The sequence below is a fragment of the Populus alba genome, chromosome 12 (genome assembly GCF_005239225.2).
Source record: "Populus alba chromosome 12, ASM523922v2, whole genome shotgun sequence".
NCBI classification, from domain to species: domain Eukaryota; kingdom Viridiplantae; phylum Streptophyta; class Magnoliopsida; order Malpighiales; family Salicaceae; genus Populus; species Populus alba.
Genome location: NC_133295.1, coordinates 7,627,059 through 7,639,372, shown reverse-complemented (window position 1 = coordinate 7,639,372; position 12,314 = coordinate 7,627,059). Strand labels below are relative to the sequence as shown.

Genomic DNA, 12,314 nt, shown 5'->3' with positions numbered 1-12,314 from the left:
AAGTTTCAAATATTTATGATCATTGAATGCTTCTATGAGGTTAGATAAAAAAATGTTAGGTTGAATGAATGTAAAGAAACAATAAACAACATGAAGAATTGAGAGCCTTAGTTCAGCTCCAAAAGGATGAAAAACAAAAGAGGGTAGTAGTGGTTATCCTTCAAAAATATATGTGCAAGTGGATGGCAAGGTGTGCTTTTTTGAAATTATTTTTGGTTACTACATCCATACAATGATGTTGGAGGCAAGTAAATGCAAGAAAAGAGCTCTAAAGGCTTCAACAAGAAGATGCTAAGGAATTGTCCATTACACTTGTTGGTGATTTAAGGATGAATTATCTTGAAGATAAAGGGAAGGATACAATCCACACAAGGTCAAATTTGGATTTTGGTGGAAGATTTTGTTGAGGATCAACCTAACAACAAGCTTGATCATGCCAAAACCCCATAGGAGGTGACAAGAAGGCCAATTACAAGAGCTAAGGCAAAGAAGATTAAAGAGACATTGAATAAGCTTGTTTAGAACATATAAAGTAAGATGGATCTAGAGGAGCTTGGGATGCCTAGGAAGCATGAAGGACAACCTCTAATTCATCTAATTAATCCGTGTGGATCAAAGGGTTGTTAGATCTGATTTCCTAAGCTAAGAAGGACTAATTAATGATTCTCCCAGTCTAGGAAGGAAATTAAATTGGAAGATATAAAAGAGAGAGATTTTCATCATTAATTTGTCCATGAAAAAAAAAAAAAAACCAAGCACAATAAGACAAGAAAACTTCATAATTATTTTCACATTTAGATTAGATTTTCTATGCTGTTTGGGACTTCTTAGGGGTGACAAATCTGATTCTAGCATATTTAAGATATTAATTTCATATTTTTATTATTGTTTTCTTAGTCTTTGGTTTATTATTACTTATTTAAGATAATTGTAAGTTGACCCCATATAAGTCTATATAAGGAGGTCCATTATGGTTTATTTCAGTCTAGAGTCAGTATAAATAATAAAGTCATAACCAGAAGTTTGGGGGACTTTGAAATTGAGATTAATAAAAACTTCTTTGTTGCACCTTGTTGTGTGAGTTGGTGAGAAATTCTCTCTTCATTGGTTCTCTAAAGAACTGAAAATAACTTATTGAAGAACAACTAACTTCGTGGCGTCATTTTTATACTTCTCGTTTGCTAATCAAAATTCCTTGGGTGGGGGTTTTGTTTCCAATAGTGCTGGTGCCTAGATGCAAGTTATCTTTGTGTCATACTCCTATAAAACTTGATTTACTTGGTTTTTCAGGAATTGGTGTCTTTACGTGTGGGCATATTCAAGAGGTTCACATCTTTTGGTATCAGAGTTTGACTCCATTAATCAGGTTATATCCTTTTAAAATTGTCTTTTCTTGTTGATTCCTTAGTGTCCAATTTCTTCTTTTCCTTGAATTTGCGGCATATAAAAAAAATAATTTGTTATTTTGTTCTGTTACTGTCCAAAATATATTAGTAGCTTTAAAAAAAAAAGAGAAAAGAAAAGAAAAGGTTGTTCAAAAAGATACTTATTTGCTTTTGTTGCAAAAAAACTAAACAAAAGGAAATTGAATCAAATCAACTCGGAATTAGCTCAAATTCGATACTCTAATTACTGGGGTCTTAATCGAACTAGATATTAATTTTAGGATCCATTGGATATCGTTTGCATAGATTTTTAATTTCGGGTCTAATCATGCTTGATTCATAACATTTTGCGTCAGCATATAAGTTGTTCAAATTTAATATCCTTTCTATTTGGGTTGAAATAACACTGTATATGAAATTTCAACTCAATTAGACACCATTTACCTTAGGTTCCAGAATTGTGTTTATGTTGTTTTCGTTTCTTGCAATATATTTACACCATATCTAACATATTTAGGTGTTATTCCCTCGTATTGCATCATTCCTGTTTTTATTCGAGTCTTCAATTTTGTTCATATTTTGGATAGATTCGCTTGTTACTCACGAGATTATCATCACAAATTTGTTTTTCTTGATTTTTATGTTTTTATTGATTCTTGAGTCATATACACCAATTTGGATTGTGCCGCTGAGTTGGTTCTACTGTTGGTTTCAGTTCCGCAGGAGCTGAAAGAATATGGGACGAGGGGAAAAGCGTAATTTTAAGTGAAACACGATCGAAGTGAGGATATTTTTATAACACGAACTAATTTTTGCAGGTATCATCATGTCAGATAAAAACAACACACACACACCCTCCTGAGAGAAAAACTTAAGCGTCAAATTCAAGTCATGATGAAGATGATAATTTTGTAATGGGAAACGTGTGTGACAGAATTGAGAGGGTGGATAAACGTGGTAACGAGGCTGGTACAAGTACACAAGATGTGAGGAAAGAGGGGTACGAACCTTGTGATCACATGGTCACGCAACCCAAACTCAAGGACACTAAATTCATGGAAAGCCAATGATGCGAACCTCGTGATCACATGGTCACGCAACCCACAATCAAGATTGAAATCTGATCCCGCAAAGCCGCAATATGTCTGATAGGAGTGTGACACAGTGGAAACCTTCCCCAAGGCACCAACACTATTGGAATGAGTAGAATGACGCCACAAAGCCAGTTAATCTTCGATAAGTCAGATTCAGTTCGTTTAAGAACTGAAATCACTCTCACACGTTAAAACTGAAAAATTCAGAATAATGATCATCAAAGCTGCCAAAATTTTGGCTTACATGAGTTTAAATAGTTCTTGAAAAATTAACCCTAATGGACCCCTTATGTGGACTTATATGAGGTCCACTCAAAATTGGCCCAAAACCCTAAACTGAAAAGGCCCATAACCTGATCCAAACAAGCCTTGCATCCTCGCTCAAAACAAAGTATTAATTAAGCCCAAACATTAAAGAAAATAATTAAAATAATTAATCTGTCATTAGATACCACCAGCCCTTCTTTCCTTGTGTAGCTAGGATGAATAAGGAATCCTTGTAGGAAAAGAATCCTAACCAAATAGGAAGTCCACAAGTCAAATGGAAGTAAATAACAAAATCCATACAGCCTCCGTTGACCAGTATTGCGGTTCCTTCCTGAACTCCGATTGACTTGAATTTTTAACCCAAGGTAGTAAGATATGTCTGGAGAGTCCACATAAAATATTATCCCGATCCAACGGTCAGATTGAGAATTATGACTGTTGCCGTAAACCTGGACTGTTGCGCTTTTTACGCCAAAATCCGAATCTAACCTTACTTGGGTCGTATCACATGGCTGAACTGTATCATTCCCTCCCTCTTCAAGAAGATTCGCCTTCGAATCTTGAATACGATTCATAGTGACTGCAGTAGCCTCTTGTTTAATCCTTCAGAATCCCCTTATTGCTAACACCTTCCTCTAACAACACTGTATAGAAGTAGTGACTGACAAGAATTTCAAATAAGCACGCCGTACTAACCACTTGTGTACATACTTTTGAATGATAACCACAGCGACTCTCCTTCGTATTTCATCCTTTTGGCATTGTACCTCTTTTTCCCATGAAGCTTGAAGATCATAGACTAATCTTCTACACTTATCAACTTGTCGTTCTAGAACCCCCAAACCATGGCTTAGTTTTTCACATTGTTGATCTACAATCCTTCTCTGTTCCCTCTCCCGTAGTGAATACATGACACAGATAGGGGAAAAAAAAAGATGATGAAAAGAATAGAGTTTATAACTAGAAGAACACTGATTTATATTCGAGATTACGAATCTGACTTTTGTTTGGACCAGAACTTATCCGGAAAAAAAAAAAAAAACAAATGTGAAAGTGATGAAAATGACTCAAACAACAGCCACATATCAAAATATGATGATAGTATAATGGCAGGAACGAAATCAACAGAAACAAAACAAGTTTTGAAAGATAACACCAAACAGACCCGTTACGACAAAACAAGACCCAATTGAGGAACCTAAAGAAACCGATATCTAAATGACCAGGAACCTAAAGAAACCGATATCTAAATGACCTCGAATTTAATATCTAGTATTAAAATACTATGAAAACACCAAAACTCAATTTATAGGTCGTTCTCTTATTTCTAGGTACCCAAACTCCTTGTATGATCAGTTTGCGGCAGAATTGAACCTCCAATTAAAACCTCCAGAAGCCGATATTAAAATAAGCCCAAATTTAATATATGGTGCTATCTCATCCCCAATACACATAATATGAAGTTTCAATTGAATCTAAGGTGGTTTGCTTATGGTTCACTACTAGTAGTGTTTTTTTTTTTTTGGTAAGCTGACTTATGTATTAAAAGAAAATGATACAAAGAATATAATGGGCATACCCAAGATTTACAATGTAAACAGAAACGAAAACCAACAAATGGCTACAGGCTAGCCACATAACAAAACAAAAACTTAGACCAACTAGATATGCTAGGGGTACAAAAACAACCAGCTAAACATCAAATTAAGAGTCCATGTTATTGACCCTCCAAAGTCTTTGGATCCTTATGTTTTCATCTGTTCGTTGAACATTCCTCATCAAAACAAGCTTATCGCGAATGATACATTCGATTTGATCAAAAACCAAATTCGAAGCTTTAGACACACCTGCAAAGATCCTTGCGTTCCGTTCTTGCCAGATACAATACACTGTAGCTGCGAAACCCAGTTTACGAGAAAAGTTGACGAAACTTTTGCCATGCCAAGAGACAGTGGCCAATCGAATCCATTCATCCAAGCTTTTTGTCATTCTTGGGATGTCGCATCTGTCACAAACATTCCACCATAATGCTTTCGTGAAGGAGCATTCAAAGAACAAGTGGTTGTGATCTTCATTATTGCGGAGACAAAGTGAGCACCTATTGGGACCATGAATACCAAACCGATGAAGTCTATCCTGCGTTGAGAGTTTCCGTTGTATAGCCACCCAAAGAAGAACACTACTAGTAGTGTTTCTGCGGCATAATTGAACCTCGAATTAAAACCTCAAGCAAATAATATCAGAATAAGCCCAAATTTGATATAGGATGCTATCCCACCCCCAATAGACTGAATATGAAGTTTAAATTGATTCCGAGGTGGTTCGCTTATGGTTCACCAAGATTTGTGTTTCTGCGGCAAAAATTGAATGATCCTTCAAATTTCAACTAATCACTCTTTTCTCTATTTCTTTATTTCTTTCTTTTTTTTCTTTTTAATAAACTGATATGATTAGAGACAGTAACCAAATGAAATATAAACTTTTTTTTTCTTAGATGACGCAGACTCGAAAAACAAGAAGATGGACGCAAACACTGAAAAACTTAAGGGAATACTAAAGAAAAAAAAATAATAAGAGAATGATATGACCTTGTTTCAGAGTGATTAGTACTTAAAAGTGCATGTTTATCAAGGTTTTATATCATCATTTTGCACTTGAAGTATCAATAACTCCTTAACTAAAGCATGTTTTATAATAACAAGTTTGATATTATAAGATACCTTAATTTATGGTAAATGCTCATTTTAAATGCAGGACTATCACATAAATAAAAGGATTGATTGATGAGTTTAAGCATTGAAAGTTAAGGGACAAAGAGATGGCCAAACTTAGAAAAGAGATGTCGGTGCAGTCCAAACCGGAACATTGCTCGGTAATTGGATCATATCTGGAGCTCTAGATTTCGGATTTAGGTCCACTTTATATGGATGGAAAGGTAAGACAAAAGCCTACAACTTTCATGAGGAGCCCAAGATTTGAAAAGGTCGTTTTGAAGTCCAAATTGAAGGAACAACGAAGAAGTCCGAAGCTGTCCTGCAGCCCAAACACTATTTAGTGTTCAGCCCATATCTTGAGTTCTAGAAGTCCAAATGACCTCATCTTTTTTTTTGTTGGAAAGCTGAGACAATTTCCTAGAACATTCTTGAGGATTCTGGGCAAATTATGATGTTAGCAATGACGTCTTGATCAGACAAGAAGATAAGGATTGTTATCTAGTCAAGATGTGGCCACCCACTCATCAATTAGTCAACAAATCAATAGTTCCAAATTTTGGCCTATAAAAGGAGGCACTTACCATGTATTGAGGCATCTTGGTGTTCAGATCAAGATCATGCTCTTGCTTTCTCTCTTTGTATTGCTTATGTCTTGCTTTCATTAATATCAAGTTTATGCACTTCATTTCCTTTCCTTTGTCTAGTTAACTTCTTTCTCATTTATGTTCTTGTCTTGCTCATTTATGTTTCTTTCTTTTATTATGTCTAGCTAAGTTAATTATGTCAAGGTGAAAAGGGTACACTAATGGTGTAAGAACAAGTATAATATAAACTTAACATGGACCTTAACGTTGGATACTAACATGTTTTATATTTGTTATCTTGTTCACTTTAATACTTTGCTTGTTAAATGGTTAATCTAGATTTATGTTGTGTAACACTTGGTACAACAAATACTTGGCACTTTCATAGCCCATACTGTATGGTTTAACCGACACCTGAGCTATGAAAGGAACTTGATTTGTTGTTAACATAAGTTATAATCATGAATGCCTGCCAACATTTACAAGTATTAGCTTTATTCGAATAAGATAATTAATGTAATCATGTTAACAATTTATAATCTGATTGGAACCTCCTTTATGTGTGGTTTCCAATTGAGTAATAAGAGTTTATATTATACTTGTTTAAAGTACCATTAGTGGATCCTCTAACCTTGACATTTGTTTTTATCATTGTTTAATCCTTACGTTAATCTTTCATCTCAAAGTTCTCATTAATTTCTTCATCTTCTGCTTTTATTATTGTTATTATTATTATTATTATTATTATTTACATTCTGTAATATATCCTCTTGATCTTTTCATAAACTTAGTATATAGGCTGGAAACCTGTGACCCGATCTTTAGATCATTCTCAGGTATAAACAACGCCACGTACTGAGTATTATTGTTGTTGTTGTTGTTGTTGTTATTGTTGTTGTCTTGTTATTTATAATTTATACAATTAACCTCTCTGTGGTTCGACCCGGTCTTGCCGGGTTATTTATTACTTCGACACTCCTGCACTTGGGAAGAGACATCAAGCTTTTGGTCGTGTCAAGTTTTTGGCGCCGTTGCCAGGGAGGTAAATTCTTGTATAAATTATAATATTTAATTTATTTTCTCTTTTCACTTTTCATTTTATCTATTTTTTGTTTCCTTTGTTTTGTTTTGTTTCTTTTTCTTTTATTTTCTTTTCTTGCTTTTATTCTCTTCTTACACGTGCATGAGAGTTTGGTCACGTACATTAAGTGGTAGACTTTGTAGGGTATCCTCATCATTTTCAGAAAATATGGCCGAAGAAGATAATCAATCACTTCATAATGAGAATAATGAGAATAACCGTATGAGAACACTTAGAGACCACATGAATCCCACAAGAACAAGTGCACCCTCATGCATAGTTTTCCCTCCTGATGCATCTCATTTTAATTTTAAGCCAGGCATTATTCAACTTTTACCATCTTTTCATGGCTTAGACTTAGAAAATCCATACTTGCATTTAAGGGAATTTGAGGAGGTCTGTAATACCTATAATGACTCAAATTGTAGCATGAACACCATTCGATTAAAGCTTTTTCCTTTTTCATTAAAAGATAAAGCTAAAACATGGCTACAAAATTTGAGACCAGGATCCATTCGTGCTTGGGATGATATGCAACAACAATTTTTAAAGAAGTTTTTTCCATCTCATAGAACAAACTCTTTCAAAAGACAAATCATCACTTTCACTCAAAAACCAGGAGAAACATTTTTACCAATGTTGGGATAGGTATCGAGATTTGCTTAATACTTGCCCACATCATGGTTTTGAAACATGGAGATTGGTTTCACATTTTTATGAAGGTTTAACACCTAGAGATAGGCAAATGGTTGAATTGATGTGCAATGGAACTTTCGAAGATAAAGACCCTAATGAAGCAATGGAGTACCTAGACTTGCTAGCCGAAAATGCTCAAAATTGGGACACCACAGGTACTTATGAGGCACCAAGTAAAACTCAACCTCATACATCTAGTGGGGGTATGCACAACCTTAGGGAAGATCATGACCTCCAAGCCAAGTTTGCATCTTTAGCTAGAAAAGTCGAGGCACTAGAATTGAAAAAGAGTGGTCAATTAAAATCTGTTCAAGACATTGTGTGTCAAATCTGTGAAACAAATGAGCATGCAACCAATGATTGTCCAACTTTGCCTTCTTTCAAGGAATGCCTCCATGAACAAGCCCATGCTTTAAACAGTTTCCAAAGACCCAACCATAACCCATACTCACAAACATATAACCCTGGTTGGAGAAATCACCCAAATTTTAGTTGGAAGAGTGATAGCAACAATGCACAAACTTCACATCCACCGTTTCAAGCACACCATAATTTCCAAAATTCTCATGGATATGCACCTCCTTATGCTCCACCTCCTAGAAGAAATTTTGAGGAAACATTGCATGCATTCATTGAAAAGCAGGAGACAATCAACACTCAACTTGCTCAAAGCATGACCGATTTTAAAGATGCTCTTGCAAAATTAACATCTGCTCTCAGTTTCCAAGAGAAAGGTAAGTTTCCTTCTCAACCACAGCAAAATCCAAAGGGGCAATACAATGCAAATGCAAGTAGTTCTGGAAGCCAACACATGGATCAAGTCAAATCAGTCATCACTCTTCGTAGTGGTAAGGTTATTGAAAAACCTATTCTTGAACCTTGTGAGAAAGATGATGAGTCTATCTCTGAGGGTAAGGAAGGGGTTGAACCTGAACATTGCAAAGAAAAAGGCTGATTCCCCGCCAGCACTTCCATTTCCTCATGCCATGATCAAACAAAGGAAAGTTAGTCACAACTCTGAAATCTTTGAAATTTTCAAACAGGTAAGGATCAATATACCTTTGTTGGATGCTATTAAACAGATTCCTTCCTATGCTAAATTTTTGAAAGATCTGTGCACTGTGAAGAGAAAACTGAATGTGAAAAAGAAAGCCTTTTTAGCCGAACAAGTAAGTGCCATTCTTCAAAACAATAATGCTTTGAAATATAAAGACCCTGGTTGTCCTACAATTTCTTGCTTTATTGGAGAACACAAAATTGAAAGAGCCTTACTTGATCTTGGAGCTAGTGTGAATTTACTTCCATATTCAGTCTTTCAAAGTCTCAATCTAGGTGAGTTAAAACCAACCTCTATAACTCTTTTACTTGCTGATAGATCTGTAAAAGTGCCTAGAGGAATAGTTGAAGATGTGTTAGTACAAGTCGATAAATTCATTTACCCTGTAGATTTTGTTGTCTTGGATACACAACCTGTTGAAGCATGTAATTCAATTCCTGTCATTTTAGGACGTCCATTTCTTGCCACTTCTAATGCATTGATTAATTGTAGGAATGGACTGATGAAGCTATCATTTGGAAACATGACATTGGAGATGAATATTTTTCAACATTTACAAGCAACCTGAAGATGATAATGATTTACAGGAAGTGGACTTTATTGAAAAATTAGTTCATGATCAATTTCAAACCCACTTCCAGTGAAACTGAGATTGATGAATCTGATGATTTGCAAATGGTCTACTTTCAGGAATCAAAGGCATGCAATTGGAGACCACAAATTGAAGAATTGCCACCACGATCAATTGAGCCCATACCTTCAAGTGTTCAACCACCAAAACCTGAATTGAAGCCGTTACCATTTAATCTCAAATACTCATTTTTGGGAGAAATGAAACTTTTCCGGTAATAATCTCGTCCAAACTTAATGCGCATCAAGAAGGTAAGTTATTACAGACTTTGAAAATGCACAAAAAATGCATTAGGATGGACCATAGCTGACATAAAAGGAATTAGCCCTTTGATTTTGCACACACAGGATTTATTTGGAGGAAAATGCTAAACCTCTAGAGAAATGCAACGAAGGCTTAATCCTAATATGAAAGAAGTAGTGAAAAATGAAGTCATTAAGCTTCTAGATAATGGAATCATTTATCCTATTTCTGACAGCAAATGGGTAAGTCCTACCCAATTTGTACCCAAAAAGTCTGGAGTCACTGTGATAACAAATGAGAAAAATGAGTTAATTCCAACTAGGACTGTTACGGGTTGGCGCATGTGCATTGACTATAGGAAACTTAATTCAATGACTAGAAAAGATCATTTCCCTTTACCTTTCATGGACCAAATCCTAGAAAGAGTTGCAGGTCATGAATTTTATTGTTTCCTAGATGGTTATTCAGGTTACAATCAAATTGAAAATTGCATTGGAAGATCAAGAGAAGACTACTTTCACATGTCCATTTGGTACTTTTGCATATCGAAGGATGCCTTTTGGATTATGTAATGCACCAGCCACGTTTCAAAGATGCATGCTTAGCATATTCAGTGATATGGTTGAACGTTTTCTTGAAATTTTTATGGATGATTTTTCTGTTTTTTGGTGATTCATTTGATGATTGTTTTGACTAACTTAGAAAAGGTTTTGAGCAGGTGTGAAGAGAAGAATCTTGTACTGAATTGGGAAAAATGTCACTTTATGGTAACAAACGGCATTGTACTTGGTCACATTGTTTTCATCGAAAGGAATTGAGGTTGACAAATCTAAAATCGAGTTAATTGCCAACTTACCAACACCAAAATCTGTTAAAGATGTTAGATCATTCTTAGGACATGCTGGTTTTTACAGAAGGTTCATCAAAGATTTTAGTGTAATATATCTAAGCCCTTGAGTAACCTTCTAACAAAGGATAATATTTTTGAATGGACTGAACATTGTGAGGAAGCCTTTGTTAAACTTAAAAACTTGCTTACTTTCTGCTCCTGTCATTCAACCTCCTGATTGGTCATTACCTTTTGAAATAATGTGTGACGCTAGTGATTATGCCGTGGGTGCTGTCTTGGGACAAAGGAAAGATAAGAAACCTTATGTGATTTACTATGCAAGTAAAACTTTAAATAGTGCTCAAATGAATTACACTACCACTGAAAAAGAATTACTTGCAGTAGTATTTGCATGTGACAAGTTCAGATCTTATCTTGTTGGCTCACCTGTTTGTTGTTTTTAGTGATCATGCAGCATTGAAATATCTTCTCTCTAAGAAAGATTCTAAGGCTAGATTGGTGCGGTGGATTTTGTTACTTCAAGAATTTGATATCACAATCAAAGACAAGAAAGGCACCGAAAATGTTGTCGCGGATCATTTGTCAAGATTGACAACCGATTCGAGATCTGACATTACACCAATCGATGACTACTTTCCTGATGAATCTTTATTTTCTGTCTCTACGATGCCTTGGTTTGCTAATATTGTTAATTTTCTTGTTTCAGGACAATTGCCAGCTCATTGGAGTACCCAAGACAAAAGAAAGTTCTTGAACGAAGTGAAGAACTTTTATTGGGATGACCCTTATTTATTCAAATATTGTCCTGGTCAAATATTTCGAAGATGCATTCCTGACAATGAGGTAAGTAGTGTCATTAAATTTTGTCATTCTGAGGCATGTGGGGGTCATTTCTCATCAAGAAAGACAACTGTAAAAATCTTACAAAGTGGATTTTACTGGCCCACCATGTTCAACGACTCACATGCATTCTGTAAGATTTGTGAAAATTGTCAAAAGTTGGGATCTATTTCGAAACGTCACATGATGCCTTTAAACCCTATTCTTGTCATTGAGATCTTTGATTGTTGGGGTATAGATTTCATGGGTCCATTTCCTCCATCATTTGGTTTCTTGTACATATTGGTCGCAGTAGATTATGTTTCAAAATGGATAGAGGCAATTCCAAGTCGAACCAATGATCACAAAATAGTGATAAAGTTTTTGAAAGAAAACATTTTAAGTCGATTTGGAATCCCTCGAGCCATGATAAAGTGACGGTGGAACACACTTTTGCAACAAAGCCATTTGAGTCTTTAATGAAGAAATATGGAATCACACATAAAGTTTCCACCCCTTATCACCCTCAGACAAGTGGACAAGTAGAGCTTGCTAATAGGGAGCTCAAACAGATCTTGGAGAAAACAGTGAACCCTAATAGGAAAGACTGGTCTTTAAGACTTAATGATGCACTTTGGGCTTATCGAACTGCTTATAAAACATCATTAGGTATGTCACCTTATAGACTAGTCTATGGAAAACCTTGTCACTTGCCTGTGGAAATTGAACATAAAGCTTATTGGGCTATTAAAAGCTTTCAATTCAAGCCTTTGATGATGCTAGTCAGCTGCGAAAATTGCAAATAAATGAGCTTGAGGAAATAAGAAATGATGCATATGACAATTCAAAAATTCATAAAGCAAGAATTAAAGAGTTTCATGACAAGAAAATAC

The 12,314-nt window shown here is 35.3% G+C and overlaps 1 pseudogene; it reads left to right on the top strand.

Moving 5' to 3' along the window:
* The first annotated feature begins 7,227 nt into the window (after positions 1 to 7,227).
* Positions 7,228 to 12,111, top strand: LOC140954370 (uncharacterized; annotated as a pseudogene).
* The last annotated feature ends 203 nt before the right edge of the window (positions 12,112 to 12,314 follow it).